Raw genomic sequence first — 18,401 nt, forward strand, 5'->3', positions numbered from 1 at the left:
TGTAGACCAGGCTGGTCTCGAACTCACAGAGATCCGCCTGCCTCTGCCTCCCAAGTGCTGGGATTAAAGGCGTGCGCCACCACAGCCCGGCTTAGCTCAGGCTTCTTATTAACCAATTCTTACGTCTTAAATTAGCCCATAATTCTTGTCTGTGTTAGCCGCGTGGCTTGGTACCTTTATCAGAGAGGCCTTCTCACTTTATCAGTGAGACACTTCCTCTATGACTGGGTGACAGACAACTGACCTCTCCTCTTCCCAGAATTCTCCTGCTTTAGTCGCTCCGCCTATAGAGGCAGGCAGAACTCTGAGTCTGAAACCATTCTAGTCTACATAAAGAGTTTGTGACCAGCAAGAGCCACATAATGAGCCCCTGTCTCAAAAACCAAACAAAAAGTACATGGTGAGGTCTTGTACTTCCAGTTTGTTCTATCTCCTATGTATTTTACATCAAGAATTACAGTAGAGCTGGGGAGATCGCTCACTGAACAGAGGGCTTGCTATGCAAGTGTGAGGAACCAAGTTCAGATCCTTAGCACCTAACACCTACACGAGATGTTAGAGGTCAGGGACGCAGTCCCTTGTGGCTTAGCAAATCTAGATTTCGTGAGGGACCTTGTCTCAAAAGACAAAATTGTGGGGCATGGTGGTGTAAGCCTATGCCAATAATCTGCCTCCAAACCTTCTAGAGGAAACTGTTGTTGGCTTGTCTCCCTGTAGCACTATAATTTTGCTTTTTTATGACTAAAAACATGGAATCAAACCTTATATACTACACAGCACTCATCTTAGACCTTGTGCTCTGCTTCACTTCTGGAGTGTTGGGGTTATAGGATTGCTTCACTATGCCTAGCTGGCAGACTACCTGAAAAGAAAATATTAAAGCTAGGTGAGGTACCATGCTGGTTGTCCTAGTACTTGAGTGGCAGAGGCAGGAGATTGCTATTAATTCAAAGCTATCCTGATTGAGTTGATGCTAACTGGGTGACAGCATGACCTTGAAAGTCAAAGCCTTCTCTCTCCATTAATTATTAATATTAATCTTCTTTAAAGTGCAACATAAGAATATATAGCTATAGGTGTTTTGGCAACATTCCTTTAGTAAATGAAGTATTCATATGAATGTTCCCTTTAGTAGTTGTTAAGACATAATACCAGTATTAGACTTCAAGGAAGCAGTTTAAAAGACAGTGCAGCTGAGTAGTGGTGGTGTATGCCTTTAATTCCTATCCTCAGAAGGCATAGGCAGGTAAATCTCCTGAGTTTGAGGCGAGCCTGGTGTACAGAGTGAGTTCCAGGACAGCCAGGGCTAGAGAAACCCTCGAAGAAAAAAATGGTGTTGTCTAAAGACAACTTTCTGGTGGTTATGGTTGATGGTGGCTATGGTTGATTCAAGAGTAAAACTCAAGCAGGAATGGTGGCTCACACCTGTAATCATGCTTAGGAGGCTGAGGCAGAAAGATTGTCACATGTTTAAGGCTACATGTCACATCGTTCTAGGCCAGTATAGGCTACAGAATAAGAGACCTCACATCAAAACTTCAAAGAAAAAAGAAAAGAAAAAAGAGATAAAGTTCATAGAAATGAGTGGTTGGAATGCCCTCAGATGAGTCCACAGACTGTGTGTCTGTGTATCCAGTACATGTGGAGGCAGGAGGTCAATGCTGAATGACTTTTTAATTTCCCTCTTCCTTATTGATTTTTTAGTTTTTTATTTGTGCATATTTGTGTGTGTGTGTGTGTGTGTGTGTGTGTGTGTGTGTGTGTGTATACACCACTGAAATATTTGGGGGTCAGGGGACAACTTGAGGTAACCAGTTCTCCATCCACCATGTATGTGAATCCTGAAGATTGAACTCGGGTTGTCAGGCTTGGCAGCAAGGGTCTTTACCCACTGAACCATCTGCATATTCCCACCTTATTTTTTGAAACAGTCTCTCACTGGTCAGGGACATACTGATTTAGCTAGGCTGGCCCCTGGCAAGTCCCAGGTATTCACTTGCCTGTGCCCCACCCCCTAGCTGGGATTACAGGTGCTATCACACCTAGCATTTTACTGAAATTCTGGGGCTTGAACTTGGATCTCCTTACTTACATTGCAAACACTTTACAAAATCAGCCATCTCCTCATCCCCTCAGCCAGGTTTTGATGAGAAATCACAGTCTCCATTTCAAGGTATATAGGAAGTGCATTTAACTTTCAGGGACAATTAAAGGGAAAGCCACCAGATCTGAAGTTACTTGAGGAAATCCAGTGTGTTAATGTTGTCTGGGTGTTGTTTTACTGAAATATGGCATCTGAGAATATCTGAAGGCAAAGGATTGACAACTGAAACAAGATCAGTTGGTGTTTATGTAAACAGAAACATAAATTACCAAAGTCCTTAGCCACATGTTCACCCTTGCCTTCTCTGATGCCTTTAACCATTTATCAAAGGTTATTGTTGATGTCATAAGTCTCCTGACTCTAAAATTCCACTCATATCCTGACTACCACCAAATTTATCTCTAGCTTGCGCTGCAAGTTGATACATCTAGTTGCTTATCTGTCACCTCTATGTAGATGCATAAAGGCGATATAAACCTGTGTCCAAAGCTGAGTTTCGATCATATCTTTCCTAGCTCAGAAAACACAACTTCTTTTCCCAGCTACTCAAGTCAAAGTCCTCATTGTTGCATCATTTCTTTGTACTGTTCCATTTGGGAGCAAGTTCTGGGACCTGCACCTTCCAGATATCAGCACCTGGCTAACACTGAGGCTAGAATGCTTTTTATATTTATTTGTTTTTATTAGCACTATTGGTTTTTTGAGACAGGATTTCTCTGTGTAATAGTCCCGGCAGTCCTGGAACTCACTTATGTAGACCAGGCTGACCTGGAACTCACAGAGATGCACCTGCCTCTGCCTCTTGAATGCTAGGATTAAATACATACACTGCTACTTGTGGCTTATTTTTATTTTATCTAAAAATTTTATTTTATGTATTTGTGTGTATGGTGTTTTGCCTACCTGTATGTCTGTGAACCACATGCATGCCTGGTGTATGAAGACACCAGAAGAAGGGAGTTGAGTCAGAATCCCTGGGACTGGAGCCACAGACATTTGTGAGCTGCTGTGTTTCCCAAACCGAGGTCCTCTGGAAGAACAGCCAGTGTTTCTCCAGCCCCTAGCTTATTTTTATTTTAAAGTGTGTGTGTGTGTTCATTTATGTTTGTTCAGTGCCCAGGGCGGCCAGAGAGTATGTAATAAGATCCCCTGGAGCTGTAGTTACAAACAGTTGTGAGCTGCCTGACAATGGGGTCTGGGAACTGAACACAGGTCCTTTTCGAGAACAGTGGGTACTCTTAACTGCCGAGTCATTTTGCAGTCCCCTAGAATTATTATTATTTTATTATTTTGGACACAGAGTATCACTTTGTAGCCCAGGCTGGCCTTAACTTCTTATTCTCTTCCTGCCCCAGCTTCCCAAGTCCTGAGATTATAGAGGTATATACAACCATACCATTTCAAAATGATTTTTTTTGTAAGGGTGGTGCCTCTTGCATTTAATTGCCGCACTAAGGAGACAGAAGTAAATCTCTGAGTTCCAGGCCAGTCAGGGATACACAGTTTTTTAAAAAAAGTTTTTAATTCTTTTATTTTCTTTGTATGTTCCACCAATACAGACTCTTTGGCTGTTCAAACAAGATTACTTATGGGTGTGTGTATGCACACAGTTGCTGCCCTGGCATATCTGAGGACAACTTGTAGGGGTTGGTTCTTTTCATCATAGTAGGTCCTGAGAATTGAACTCAGGTTATCAGACTTGGTGACAAAGGCCTGTCACCATTGAGCAATGCCCCCCCCTTTAAATTTATTATTTAATAATTTTTTTAAAAAATTATTATTGTATACAGTTGTGCGTGCATGATGTGGACAGGAATGGTGGTGGATGGCCATGGCACACATGTGGAGTGGATTCTCTCCTTCCACTTTTATGTGAGTTCTGGGGTTGAGCTCACTATCCACGGCATGCAGTAAACATCGATGTGCAAGCCTGGAGCCACTCTGAGAATTAACTACAATTGCTACAGCTGGCTCAAATGGGAGATCCATATCTAGTTGGTTATTTTTGTTGTTGTTCTGATACAGGGTCTCATTTTGTAACCCAGGCTGAACTAGGGACTCACTGTGTAGCTCAGGTTAGCATCACACTCATGATGATCCTTCTACTTCAACCTTCAGCTTGCTGGAATTACAGACATGCACCCCAGCCTCAGCTCCTTTTGTTGAATGTAGTCTTAGCCCCACTGCCAGCCCACTGAAGCAAAATCTGCATTTTGTTGACAAGTCTTCACTAGGTCACTTCATTTTACCAGGTGCTGCCCTGGAACATCCCACCCCCCCATTCTTCTGTGTATCTGAGTAGCCTTGTTCAATCCTGAATGTTATGTACTAGGTAATGATTTTTTTATTTTTCTTTTTGCCATAACTAGAACATAAATTCCATGAGGGTAGTGCTGTCTGTAGGGTGCTGTACCTCAGTGTCTGTACTCTTCAATAAGTATTTGATGAATGAAGAGAATACATGTAAGTAATAGAACTGATATTCTATTTGTTTGAAATATGAAGTCTATTTAATAAAAATTCTCTGTAGCTCTCAGTTCCAAGATTGGAGTGGTTTTTTTCAACATCAGTGTAGAGGTGTTTTGTTCACTTGCTTTGGCATGAAGTCCTTTAAACCAGCGTGACTTGATCATTCATTCTTATTTTCAGACGTTTGTCTTTATAGCAAAGTTGAAGTGATATTCCAGTGTATCTTACTAAACTCTACGGTTATTTCCTTTTTGAATTTAGGAAGCACTGTCATTCTGAGTTAAAGCAGAAGTCTCTTAAGGTTTTTAATCTAGTTACTGTTGGTCTGTTTGTATTATCTTATTAAATCATGATTTTAATAATGCATTTTTTTTTAAAAGAAGGAGGATTCTAGTATGGGTAATAGAGGTGGGAAAGATAATAAAGGGGTGGACAGAATGAAATCTATACATGTATGGAACTGTCAAAGAACAAACTCAATAAAAGTTATTTTAAAAGACTCTGAATATGTGAAGTCACAAATTTTAAAGTTAAACTTTAATGAAAACAGATAGTGGAATGTGAGGTATCAGATTTTTACTTGGGAAGCAGGATTTTAGAAGAGACCAGTGTTTCTGGTATTTCTCTGCATTCAACGATCTGTCCTGAGGTATCTGTTTCTCATGTTTACCTTGGTGAAGTTTTCAGTAAGCAGCTTCTCAGTCTGTTGATTTTGAGTACAGCTTTGGAAGGGACCACATCAGTAGTTTTCAGCGGGGGCACTTAGCAGTGGCTGAGGCTTCGGTTGGAGGTCACAACTGAGAGTGGGAAGTGGAATGGGTGGAGGACAGGGACCTTGCTAAACAGTGTAGTGCAAGAACAGCCCACACTTTTAAGAATTCCCTAGTTGGAAAGGTCTGAGAGGGTGATATGAATTGAGAGAGCTTTCCCTTGAGTACGGTCAGGGGGTCTTAGGTGGAGATACAGAGCTTTTTAGGGAAGTTTTATTAAACCATCAGTTTAAATCAGACACAATACAGGAGTTAGTGATTGGCCTTCCTCTGTGCATAAATCATTCTTGGAACAAAAGATATTTAAGTGTTTTGTGAACATAGTTTATTTTGAAATTGGATAACATTCTCAAATAATTTTACATTTTAAAAATTAGGGAATCTCAAATATAGGGTTACTGGTTTTCCTTATTTTACAGATGGGGTCGAGGATTTGGTCTTTTGGGTTCCATTTTTGGAAAAGATGGTGTATTAAACCAGCCAAACAGTGTCTTTGGACTTATATTTTATATACTACAGTTATTACTTGGTAAGTATTTATACAGAGATACAGAAATAAGCTTGTTATACCCATTCAATGCTTGTGTCTTCGCCCTAAAGTATATCATCGTAGTAAAACACATGCTGATGATAGAGAACCACTTTGGTGCAGCATATTTTTGTGAAAATGTGATTCACTGCTTTTTATGATTTATTGACCTTGATGTCAGTGGACCTTTAGTCATGTCTCGCAGTGTGTCCTGATGTCCAAAAACCCAGCCCCATTTGTGGAAATTATTACTCCAGTCTTCTTGTAAGTTCTTTTTAAAAATGACATTATAGACTCGAGCTATTTTAAAATACCACATACTAAGTAAACAGCGGTAAGCTGCTATAATTTTCATCGCATTTTTGTATCTACTGTTTCTGTATCTAGTGGGTCTTTGGTTTGCCCCCTGTGGTGCTGGGATCAAACCCAGAATTGTATAATTGTGTTACATCTTCAGACCTGCCTTTTGCTTTAAAAGAAAAAACGAAGTCTTATGCTCTCTTATTTTCAATATCAATGTCCTAAGTGTCTGTGAACTTCTCAGTTTCACATTTTTACTAAATAATGCTACGGGATCCGTTTTCTTTAAAGCACCTCCCTCCTTGAGTTATTTCCCTGAAATAAATTTCCAAGTATGAGGTTAATGAGTCAAAAAAAGATTTTTTAAAATGGATTTTATCAGTTATTGCCAAATTGCTGTCGTCCCACCCCCACCCCACTCCTGTCATCTGGTCTCCATCTAATCTTCATTTTTTCCCCCTAATCTTCATTTGAAAGGTTGTTTTCTTGTCAGATTTTCTAGTTATCAAGTATCAGTAGCCATCTTTGTAATTTGACTGTATTTTAATGTCCTCTTGCTGCCCACTAAGCTTATTTGTGATAATCCTCTTATCCTTTGAAATATTGGTTTTGTGGTTTCACTTTGGGTCTAGTGCTACCATTTGTGCTTTGCAATTCAACTGTTTAATATTCTGTTCCATTGTTTGTCAGCTCTTCTGCGCAGTGATTGGTTGTGTGCAGTTGGCTTGTATGATTCACATTTGAAATATGATTTTTTTCTAAAAAGTTTTATCAAGTTATCCAATTCTGAATGCACATATTTATCCTGCAGAAATAGGAATGATAATGCAATTTAAAATAGCAAAGCTATCATTGGGAACTCAGCAGTAAGTAATGGCTGAATTAATGAGGGCATATCCATATTAGAAAGTTCTGTGTAGTCATTAAAGCAAAAGTGAGTGCGAAAAGATTAAGATGCTGTCCCGAAAAAAACAAGCAAAATGGGGTTTAAAGAATAGGGTAATCATGTTTGTATGTGTATGTAAAAGCATAGTGAGGGATTCTGTGGTTAGAAGGGAGAAGTTTCATCTCAAATTTATTGGTTCTGAGGGATTTCTAAAGTATAATCCCAAATCAAGGAACAACTCCTTTTCCCTTATAGGAAGGTGCTTAGGGAAAACAATCATCCATGCTTATGTGGGAAATCGAGGCAAGATAGGTTTCCATTTATAACAGTCATGTGTTGGTTCCATTTTATGATGCATAGTTTCATCGTACGCATTATTCCACTCACGGTTCCTGACTTTCTAGTTTCCATGTGCTTCTGTAGTGTCAGTTCTTTTGAATCATCTAACACATCCCTGGTGGAGTATGTGACTGTCATCATTTAAAATTAATTTTTTCAATAGTGCTATGTGGTGAAAAGTAATCCCACCTCAATTCCACCTCACTTTATCTCCTTTGCCCCCACCAGTTTATGGTTCTGGATTGTTTTTGCATATATAAAAGATAAAAACACATGGTCTTAATTTCTTTCTTTTCAAAACATAAAAAACAAATGCTGTGTTTCCTGTCCTACAGCTTACTTTCTTTTCTCCCCCTTTGATTCTTCTTTTTTGCTTGACTGATCTATGATCTATCTTAATGATCATATATGTATGTGTGTGTGTGTGTAGTTTGTTTTGTTTTGTTTTTTTAAGACAGGGTTTCTCTATGTTACAGCCCTGGCCTTCCTGGAATTCTTTTTGTAGTGCAGGCTGGTCTCAAACTCACTGCCTCAGCTGGAATTAAAGGCATGCACCACCACTGCCTGGCTCTTTTTCCATATTTTTATATGGATACATTTTTTTACAGCTATATAATATTCTATTGTTAGAGTTATGGCATATTATAAAGTTCTCAGCTTTTCCTCAAATGACAAGTGCCTGCATATGCCGCAGTTATAGAGTAACAGTACTCACAGGGGACTCTGAGCCTTATTGTAGCTCAAATAGTCAAGCTCTAGCTGAGCTCTCTTAATTCTCACAACAGATTTAGGAGGTAACTGTTGAAGTATGAGCAGAGAAAAATGCAGTACTTTACGTATCATTTTATTTTTTGTTTGTTTGCTTGCAGTGCTGGTATTAAACCCATAGCCTTGTGCATCTAGATGATAAGAGATCTACTACTGATCTTCATATCTAGCCCACCAGTATCATTTCTTGAAATATTTATTTGTGTACAAATAAATAGATGAGGCTAGAACTCATGGCCGTGGCTGTCCTTAGATTCACAGAAGACCACCTTCCTGTCTGTCTTCCCTTCCTGAGTGCTGGGATTATAGAGTGGATCGCCATGCCTGGCTCTTGCATCATTTTAAAACTTTAACAAAGGTGTCAACACTATTAGGCTTCGACTTTTAGCATAGGTGATTTAGCTCAGGTGGGGGCAGTGCAATTTGAGAAAGTTGAACATAGTCTAGGCTTTGTTGGCACACTAGCTATAAGCTCTGCCTTTTTTGACCTTGAAAAGTAATGTGTATAGCCATGGTGTCACTGGCATAGTCTTTGTGTCTCTGATATTAAGCAGTTACAGAACAGTACATGTGAAGGGAGTCAAGACTCCAGACACACTTTTGTCTTGAGCCCTGGCTTCAAATACCCCCCTCTTGGGACAGGCCTCCAGTCTTTAGTTCTTCTGCCTCAGCCTCAGAGTGCTGGATTGCAGACATATGCTACCACCCCTGGCTCAAACTGCCTTTTTTCCTGATTGTTTTGATGCACGTGTGGCTTACTGGCCTGCTAGTTACCCTTATTTACCAGCTAACTATCCTAAAGTGTTTCAAAGCTTTATGTTTTGTTTTTTCCTCTTCAGCCAGTGTTCTCAAGGATATCACCAGGTCTGGGTCTTTGGTAAATTCCATCTAAACATTCTCCCCAGATAGGGAACCTACAGTGAACATCAGAGGGGAGGATCTTACCCAATAGGTATGGCTTCAAAGGAAAGCTGCCACCTCATTCCTGTGCTCTTTAGGATAAGACTGTCAACATCTTTGCCTAAAGTGATTGCAAGCTTGCATAGTTCATGTGCACACTTCTTGTGAAATAGTAACAGATCAGATACCTGGCAGCTCTGAAGCAGTCCTTTCAGTAAAATTTAGCCTGCTTAATGTTAAAACAGACAGGTGGTTTTTGCATTCTGTTTTCAGAGTCAAGAAGGTAAGGTCAGTATTGATACACTACTGCTTTTAGCCACCGCTTGTTACTTATCAGTTAAGAAGCTTCTGTCCAGGCCGGGCCCTGATCTAGCCATGTCTCTCTCTTGCAGGCATGACGGCCAGCGCAGTTGCAGCTCTTGTTCTCATGACCTCCTCCATCGTGTCCGTGGTGGGGTCTTTGTACCTGGCCTACATTCTGTACTTTGTGCTGAAGGAGTTTTGCATCATCTGCGTCACCACATATGTGCTGAACTTCATTCTCCTCATCATCAATTACAAACGACTAGTTTACTTGAATGAGGCTTGGAAGCGACAGCTGCAGCCTAAGGAAGACTGACGGCTGGCAGATTCCTACTCGACTGTCTCAAACACTTCTTTCATTAAGTTTATTTTGCAAGTTTTTTTTTTTAATTCACAACAGACACTTTCCCTAAGAATCTTAAACTGATTTTTTAAAATACTGTAAATTAGAAGGGGCCCTAGCTATTTTCTGTGTCAATCTTCATTTTAAATCCGGATACAAAAAAGGATACACCGAGCCAATCAAAGACAAGCTTTAACTTTACCTTGAAGATGTTTCTGAGATAATAAAATGTAGCCCTTGCCCCTGGTCCTTAACCGTAAAGTGAGCAGCCATTGCTAGTAATTCTTTAATGTGTAAAAATTCAATTTCAGGTATAAGAAATGTGATCATGAACATGAAAATATTTTAGAATAGATACTGTATTAAATATTGCCATGTTTACAATATGTAATATGTTTTTAGCTGATGGATTTAAACCTGTAGATTCAATTAGAGTCCATTCATGTGATATTTGTAAATAAAGGTAGAAACATTGGATCCACCCCTGCAGAACTTACTGTACAGTTTAGTTGAAGTGTAGCAATGAGGAATTGTCAGCTCATCATGACTCATACATAGTGGAGAGATAGTAGACACCAACAGAACATCTTGGGAATGTGCTGACAGCCCTGGTGTGGGATTGACAGCAGAAACAGTAGGTGCTTGATCCCCTTCCATCTCTACTCTGAGAGGAAGAAGTTACATTTGAACATCCAAGTCAAGTTTGATTAGTAATAAAACTGGATGGATCCTAACTGTTTAGCATGTCATGTGACCAGACCTTTAATTCCAAGGCTCTTGGGACACTGATGGTAGGAAATGGAGAAAAACTGAAACCACTATGGCATTTTTGGGCAAAGCTTCTTAAACAGTAGCTGACCTTTCAATACAGATGTGTTCCTTTGAAACTGGTGCCAGTCAGCTCAACAGTATTAGCACAAGCCAAGTGCTCCAAGGTTGGTCCATAGTGTTTCCTTTCTCATTTCTTCTTGCACTAAGGATTGTCAGAAAGTGTTTCAGAATCACATATTGAATTTGTAAACCTTAGGGCTGACACGAGGACCAGTTTGCTGACTCAGAAGAAACACAACACATAGAAAGACCTGGAAGTGAGACCTGGAGCCTTTGTCCCACTCCAGTAGTCACACAGCAGCAGTGAGAAGAAACCCTGGAGGACATGGTGACTGTGTTTCTCTGGTTAGCATCTTACAGGAGATGTTAAAAGTGCCTTCTGTCTTAAATCTCAAACCAAATCATTCTGTGTGTTGGACTGGGGCAGAAGTATCCCTCCTTTCATTCCTTACCATGAAACAGAGAACTTGCATTCTACCAGAAGGGGCTGTGCGGCCATTTTATTCCTTGGGTTGAGAAGTAGTGGAAGTGTTTTTGTTTATGATTTGGTTTAATCATTATGTTAAAAATAGGCAACTTTAACAAATTGTTAAAGATGGCAAATTTGGAGACCTTTTATTTGCCTTCTTTTTGGAGGGAGGGAACAGGCTTTGCTTTGTAAAGAATGGTCAGCAGTCGCTGAGTGGTTTACGACCTTCAGTCGCAACTGATGCACTGTAGGAGTTCTGGCCCAGGGCAGGTATAAAATATGAATTGTAATGCCCTTTTAGTAGGTTCTAACCAGTTTCTTAAGACAGCTTAATTCTGATTTCATCAAAGGTTGTGTTTCCCCACGAATGTGAACATTTCCATGACTGTCTTACTATGTACGCATTGTTGTCTTCTGAAGTAGTTAAAGAACTTCTAGAAAGTACTGACTGGTATTTATGGAGGACCAAGTCCTCATGGGAGAACTGTACAGTGAGATCATCTCGTACCCCTTTGTCCAGCTCTCCCAAGGCAGTGGAAATGGCTAATAGCCAAGATTTCTGCTACTTATATATCAAGGCTGTGCTAAACAAGACCCTTGGGTCCCAATTCCAAATTATTTTTTCTATCTTTTACCACTCAGCAGAGTGGTGTTAAAGCTTGTCTTGACATTACAGGTGTCTTCAACACTTACTCAAGAAAAGGTGAGAGTATCCCATCTACCACATCCATCATGGTTTCCCTTTGCTTTCCTCAGTCTTGGGAGTACCACCATTATAGATTGTATGAATTTTTTTGTTTGTTTATTACATTCCTGTGCCCTAACAGAATGAATATCCTTTTCTCAGTGAGAGTTAACAGGTGCTGTCTGAAGTAAGAATGCCGAACTGTGTGCTCATGCTTGACTTTGGGCTGTCATTTGGGAGGTAGAAGCAGGAGGGTCAGGAGTTCAAGGTCATCCTTGACTACTTAGAAAATTAGAGACCAGCCTTAGCTATAGCAGCTCCATCCTTAAAGTAAAAGAAAGAAAGAAGAGAAAAGAAGCATTTGCTAAAGTATAATATATGTTCTCAGTAAGCAACCCTATTGTGTTTTATTTGGTAGTTTTGCCCTGAGGAAATTCAGGTTCCTCTCTGTACCTTCTATTACACCTAGTAGAATGGGGGAGAAAAATACTGTGCTATAAAACTGCTAATATTATTATGACTGTTTCAGACTGAATATTTAAACACTGAAGAAGCTGGGTTTGTCTGGGCATAGTGACACACACCTTGAATCCCAGCATTTGAGAGTCAGGGACGGTGGATCTCTGAGTTGGAGGCCAGCCTGGTCTAGATAACGAGCTCCTGGCCAACCAGGTTTATATAGTGAAACCCTGTCTCAAAAAGCATACCCACAAAATAATAATAAACACTGAAGCAGAACTAACAATAAATGCGGGAGGGAAGACTAGGAGGACAATGACTCCTACAGTAATTCTGTGAAGCCTTTCACTCCATAGTGATAGTATTTGTAGGAATATGAGAAGTTCCAACTAGGCATGCTCCAGGACTGTGGCTGGCCCTTCCCCACAGCTGGTTTCTATCAGGAGGATAAACTGGAACAACTCAGGTCTAACAAGTTGCACTAGCTGCATTCCAGAAATTACTTTTGCTTCATATATGTAGCCTCTCCTTCGACTCTTTTGTTATTGTTGTTCTTTTGTATATTTTTAAAGACACATGATCTCTGTAGCCTAGGCTGTCCTAGAACTCAGTATGTAGCGCAGGCTGTCTTCAAAGTTGGCATTCCTCCTTAGCCTCCCAAGTGCTAGAATGAGTGGTTCAAATTTATTATATGTAAGAATGTTGAAAGACATAGACTTTTTTCATATAAAGAGATAAAGCCCACTTGTCATTCTTGCAGAGGACTTGGGTTCAGCTCCTATCACCCACATGTCAGCTTAACAACAGTCTGTAACTCCGGTTCAGGGGATCCGATGCCCTCTTCTGGCTTCCAAGGGCACTGCATGCATATGGTGCATAGACATTAATGCAGGCAAAACACCCATACATACAGAAAAGTATTTCATTTGGTACAAGATATCCTTTACCTATGAGATAAGATAGAGGACAATGAGATTAATATTGTTGCTTTTTTTTGTTTTTATTTATAATTATTTTCAAAAGACTACAGTGAAAGTGTAGCCGGGCATGGTAGCACATACCTATAATCCCGGCACTTGGGAGGTAGAGACAGGAGGACCAGAAGTTCAAGGGCAACCTTGGCTTATATGAGACTTGTCTCAAAAGCAAAAATTAAAAACACTGCTCAGCAATTACTTCCTAAGCTAGGGTTGGCACCATCAGTTGATTCTGATGAATACTGACAGGTAGTGGCTTTACCTTAAAAGTCAGGAAAATGTCAGCAAAGCTCCTCACTGTCATTTCCAGGAACTATTTGGGGATATGGATTTTACCCACCCCTGTGTTTTCCTCCAGCATACATCAGTGAACCTGCCCCTCTACACCTTTTAGCATTTGAGGCAGCACATTTATGAATTCAAATTTGTGAGTACAACCCTACAATCAAAGGGCAGAGTAGGATTCCAGGCACTTGATCAAGCATCCCCTGCCCCTTCTGAAACTAATTGGCCCAGAAGAGATGAACTGTTATGAAGCTGTATTGAGCATGGCCTAAATAATAGGTGTATATGACCTGTGAAGTGTGTCCATCTAAATATTACTCATGCTTTGAAAGCTCCTGAGGAAACATTCATGTAAAAAGTTCACTGGGAAGATACCCTCTCTAATATAGATAGAAATATTCTTTATCAGAGATTTAGGATACCATTTTGCTAACTGGTAAATAAAAACATGTAAATATGTAAGAATGTTTATTTGTTGCACATAACTTTTTTGGTATAAAATAAATGTAGACGTTACCTGTGGACATTGTGCTGCCATTCTTACTTCGTTGTGGAGCCTTCAAAATGAAGCTGGATGAAATGAAGTCTCGAGTCAGGAAGAACGTGCAGATCCTGGTACTGTAACCCTGCCCCTACACATACTAACTTGAAGCCTTTTCTCTTAAATCCTGGGTAACTTACAGGTGATGCAGATTTCTTAGGGATTATGTTCTTGGATTCCTGTGGGTTTATTACATATGTGATTGTTAAGAATCCATGATAGGTCTCTGTCTCTGTCTCCTTTCATCACCTGATGAAGGTTAATATTCAGGGGGATGCCTATATGTTTGTCTTTGGATTCACCTTCTTATTTAGCTTCTCTAGGATTGTGAATTATAAGCTCACTGTCCTTTATTTATGGCTAGAAACCAAATATGAGTGAGTACATCCCATGTTCCTCTTTTTGGGTCTGGCTTACCTCACTCAGGATAGTGTTTTCTATTTCCATCCATTTGTACGCAAACTTCAAGAAGTCCTTGTTTTTTACTGCTGAGTAGTACTCTAATATGTATATATTCCATACTTTCTTCATCCATTCTTCTATTGAAGGACATCTAGGTTGTTTCCAGGTTCTGGCTATTTATTACGAACAATGCTGCTATGAACATAGTTGAGCATATACTTTTGTTGTATGATGAAAGGAGACAGAGACCCAAATTGGAGCACTGGACAGAAATCTCTAGGTCCAAATCAGGAGTAGAAGGAGGGGGAGCACGAGCAAGGAATTCAGGACCGCAAGGGGTACAACCACACACTGAGACAATGGAGATGTTCTTTTGGGAATTCACCAAGGCCAGCTGGCCGAAGTCTGAAAAAGCATGGGATAAAACCTGACTTGCTGAACATAGCGGACAATGAAGACTACTGAGAACTCAAGAACAATGGCAATGGGTTTTTGATCCTACTGCACGTGCTGGCTTTGGGGGGGCCTGGGCAGTTTGGATGCTCAACTTACTAAACCTGGATGGAGGTGGGCGGTCCTTGGACTTCCCACAGGTCAGGGAACCCTGATGGCTCTTCAAGCTGTTGAGGGAGAGGGACTTGATTGGGGGAGGGGGAGGGAAATGGGAGGCGGTGGCGGGGAGGAGGCAGAAATCCTCAATAAATAAATAAATTAAAAAAAATAAAGGACAGATTAAATGATAAAAAAAAGAATCCGTGATAGGGCCGGGTGCTTTGGGATCTTAGTCTTTTTTTTTTTTTAAATATTTATTTATTTATTATGTATACATACTCTGTCTGTGTGTATCTCTGCAGGCCAGAAGAGGGCACCAGAGCTCATTACAGATGGTTGTGAGCCACCATGTGGTTGCTGGGAATTGAACTCAGGACCTTTGGAAGGGCAGGCAATGCTCTTAACCACTGAGCCATCTCTCCAGCCCTGGGATCTTAGTCTTTAATCACAGCAGAGGCAAACATAATTCTGTGAGTTTGAGGCCAGCCTGGTTTACATAATACATTTCTAGGACAGCCAGAGTACTTGGTGAGACCCTGTCTTTAAAAAAAAAGTCAATGATAGGGGCTAGAGAGATGGCTCAGTAGTTAAGAGAGCACTTGCTGTTGTTGCAGAGGACCTAGGTTCAGTTCCCATTGCTGACATGGTGTCTCACAACCACCTGTAAGTACAGCTCCAGAGGTAAATAATCCATGACAGGGCTGGGGACATAGCTCAACAGAAAAGCATTTGTTTACTGGGCTGTAAGCTTAATTCCCATCAGCAAAAAAAAAAAAAGGGCAAAAAGCCAGATATTGGTGGCACGTGCCTGTCATCCCAGGTATAAGTTTGAGCATCAGGAGTTTGAGGGCATCTTCAACTACATACTGAGCTGGAGGCCAGCCTAGGCTGTGTAGGATGCTGCCTCAGAAAACAACTGACAAAGAATGGCTCAGGGGTTACGAGCATTGGTCGCTCTTCAAGAGGACCTAGGTTTGACTCCTAGTATCTGCATGGGAGATCACAACCATCTGTAATTCCAGTTCCCAGGGATCTGATGATCTCAAGAACCAAGTGTGCAAATATGTGTGTACAGTGGTAACAGACATACATTCAGGCAAAATACTCATACAGATAAAAGGGAGGAGGTGGTGGTGGTGTTGACAATAGATGTGACATAGACTGTTTTAGGGTGTCTTTCTATAGCTTTCTTTGAATTTTCCATCCCTATAGTCTGTTGTTGATTGTTTTACTTTTTAATCTTTGGGCTTTTTGGGGGGCCTACCACCCAGCTCCCAAATAAATCATACACAGAGGCTTATTCTTACTTATAAATAAATGTCCGACCTTAGCTTGGCTTGTTGCTTGACAGCTTTTCTCATCTTAAATTATCCTGACTACCTTTTACCTCTGGACTTTTACCATTTCTTCTGTTTATCTTTCACTTTCACTCTGTGGCTGACTGGGTAGCTGGGTGGCTGGCCCCTGATGTCCTCCTCTCCTCTTCTTGCTCCCTCTTCTCCCAGAGTTCTCATATTTATCCTCTCTGCCTGCCAGCCCTGCCTATTTCTCTCTCCTCCTCACTGTTCAGCTTCTTCAGGTGTTTTAGACAGGGACACTAACACAGCTTCACAGAGTTCAACAATTGCAACATAAAAGTAACACATCTTAAAATAATATTCTACAGCAGTCCTCTAAAGAGGTAACATCTAGAAACAGAGAGTCCATTTGAAATCTAAGCCATCCTTCACTGACTAAACCATGTTTTATGTAAAACTTTAGGACCTGGGTTTGGGATGTAGTCGTGTTGATAGCTTGCATGGGTGGATGTATACAGACCAGGTTTGGTATAAACTGGGAGTGATAATGAGTACCATAGTCCCAACACTTGTAAAGTGGAGGCAAGAGGACCAAAGCATTCAAGGTTGGACCAGTGACAGGTTCAGTGAGCTATGGCAGTTGCTTTATCCTGACAGCCCGAGTTTTATCCTCAGGACCCACATGGTTGAAGAAGAGCACCCATTACCACAAATTGTCCTCTGACACCACACATGGACTCTGTTTTGCAGTACAGTGAAGAGACTAATAATAATTTTAAAAGTTCAAGATCATCCCATGTTAAATACTAATTTAAAGAGATTAGCCCAACCAGGTGTAGTACACCTTTAATCCCAGCAAAGGCAGGCAGATCTCTTGAGTTTGAGACCAGGCCTGGTCTACATAGTGAGTTCCAGAACAGCAAGAGAGAACCTGTCTCAAAAAAACAACAAAAAAGACTGGTCTGGAATACATGAGATCCTGTCTCAAAAAACAAAAAAGACCATTTTAGGACTCAAACCATAATTTATCTCTAATTTGTAAAATGTTTACATGTCTGTTCCATTTACATATTGTCAACTAAGAAGCTTTATTTAAATTTATATTAAACCAGGGGCTGGCTGGAGAGACAGTTAAGAACATTGGCTGTTCTTCCAAAGGACTGGGGTTCAAGTCTCAGCATCCATATGGTGGTTTACAACTACCAACAACTCCAGTTCCAGGGGATCTGACATATTCTGGCCTCCATTGGCACCAAGCCAGGCATGCGCATGGTACCCAAACACTCATACACAGAAAATAAACAATAAATTAATAAAATATTAATATTTATATTAAGCTAAGACAAAAAAGCTTCATTATTTTGAAAATTTTAAGAGGTCCGTGGTGACATGAAATACAGCTCTCCTAAAATCCCTTCCCACTTGAACAACAGTCTGAGTTTGAAGTGATCTCAGATAGTAGGAGGAAGCTCTTCATGGGTCTAGGAAAGGAAGACTGGAAAGGGAAGTGTAGAGAGGCGTAGCTGACGCCGAGAGAAGAGTCCAGCCGTCTTCTACCGGCCTGGCAAGCTCAGGAGCCCTTTTCAGGACACCCATCCTCATGCCGGTGTGGGCCTTGGGAAGAATACTGTGCTGTATATACCCTTGCCTCAGTGGAGCCTCTGGACCAGGGAAAGACTTAGCAAGATAATAGGTCATCACTCTGGATGTACCAGCCACAGAACACTCACTTATATAGGCCCTGTTTAAAGAGCCAGGCCCTCGCCAGTGGCATTGCTAAGAGCCACTGGGCTTCTACACAAATCTACCCTGTCAAGTTTGAATTATAAAGAAGCCCATGGAGACAGTAAAGTACTTGTGGTACATGCACAAGAACCCTGGTATCAGCCCTCAGAACTCATACCTCAGAGCTGGGCTGGGACTGATGGCTAAACTGAGTGAATGCTTCCCTAGTCTGAGACCCTGTCTCAGGAGGATAGCACCTGAGATTGTTTTCTGGCCTCCACAAGCATGCGTATATACCCAAAGACTAGGCTGGCATTGCGGTCACAATTCAGAGACTCGTATTTGGATCACTTGTCCTCAGTCATGGAAAGTGGTCCGTCAGTTGCTGCACTATGTAGGGACTTCTCTCTGTATGTGAGTACCCATGGAACTGTGACTAATCTGTGGGCTGTTTGTTCTGAGACAG

This window comes from Microtus ochrogaster, chromosome 2, assembly GCF_000317375.1.
Source record: "Microtus ochrogaster isolate Prairie Vole_2 chromosome 2, MicOch1.0, whole genome shotgun sequence".
Lineage (NCBI taxonomy): Eukaryota > Metazoa > Chordata > Mammalia > Rodentia > Cricetidae > Microtus > Microtus ochrogaster.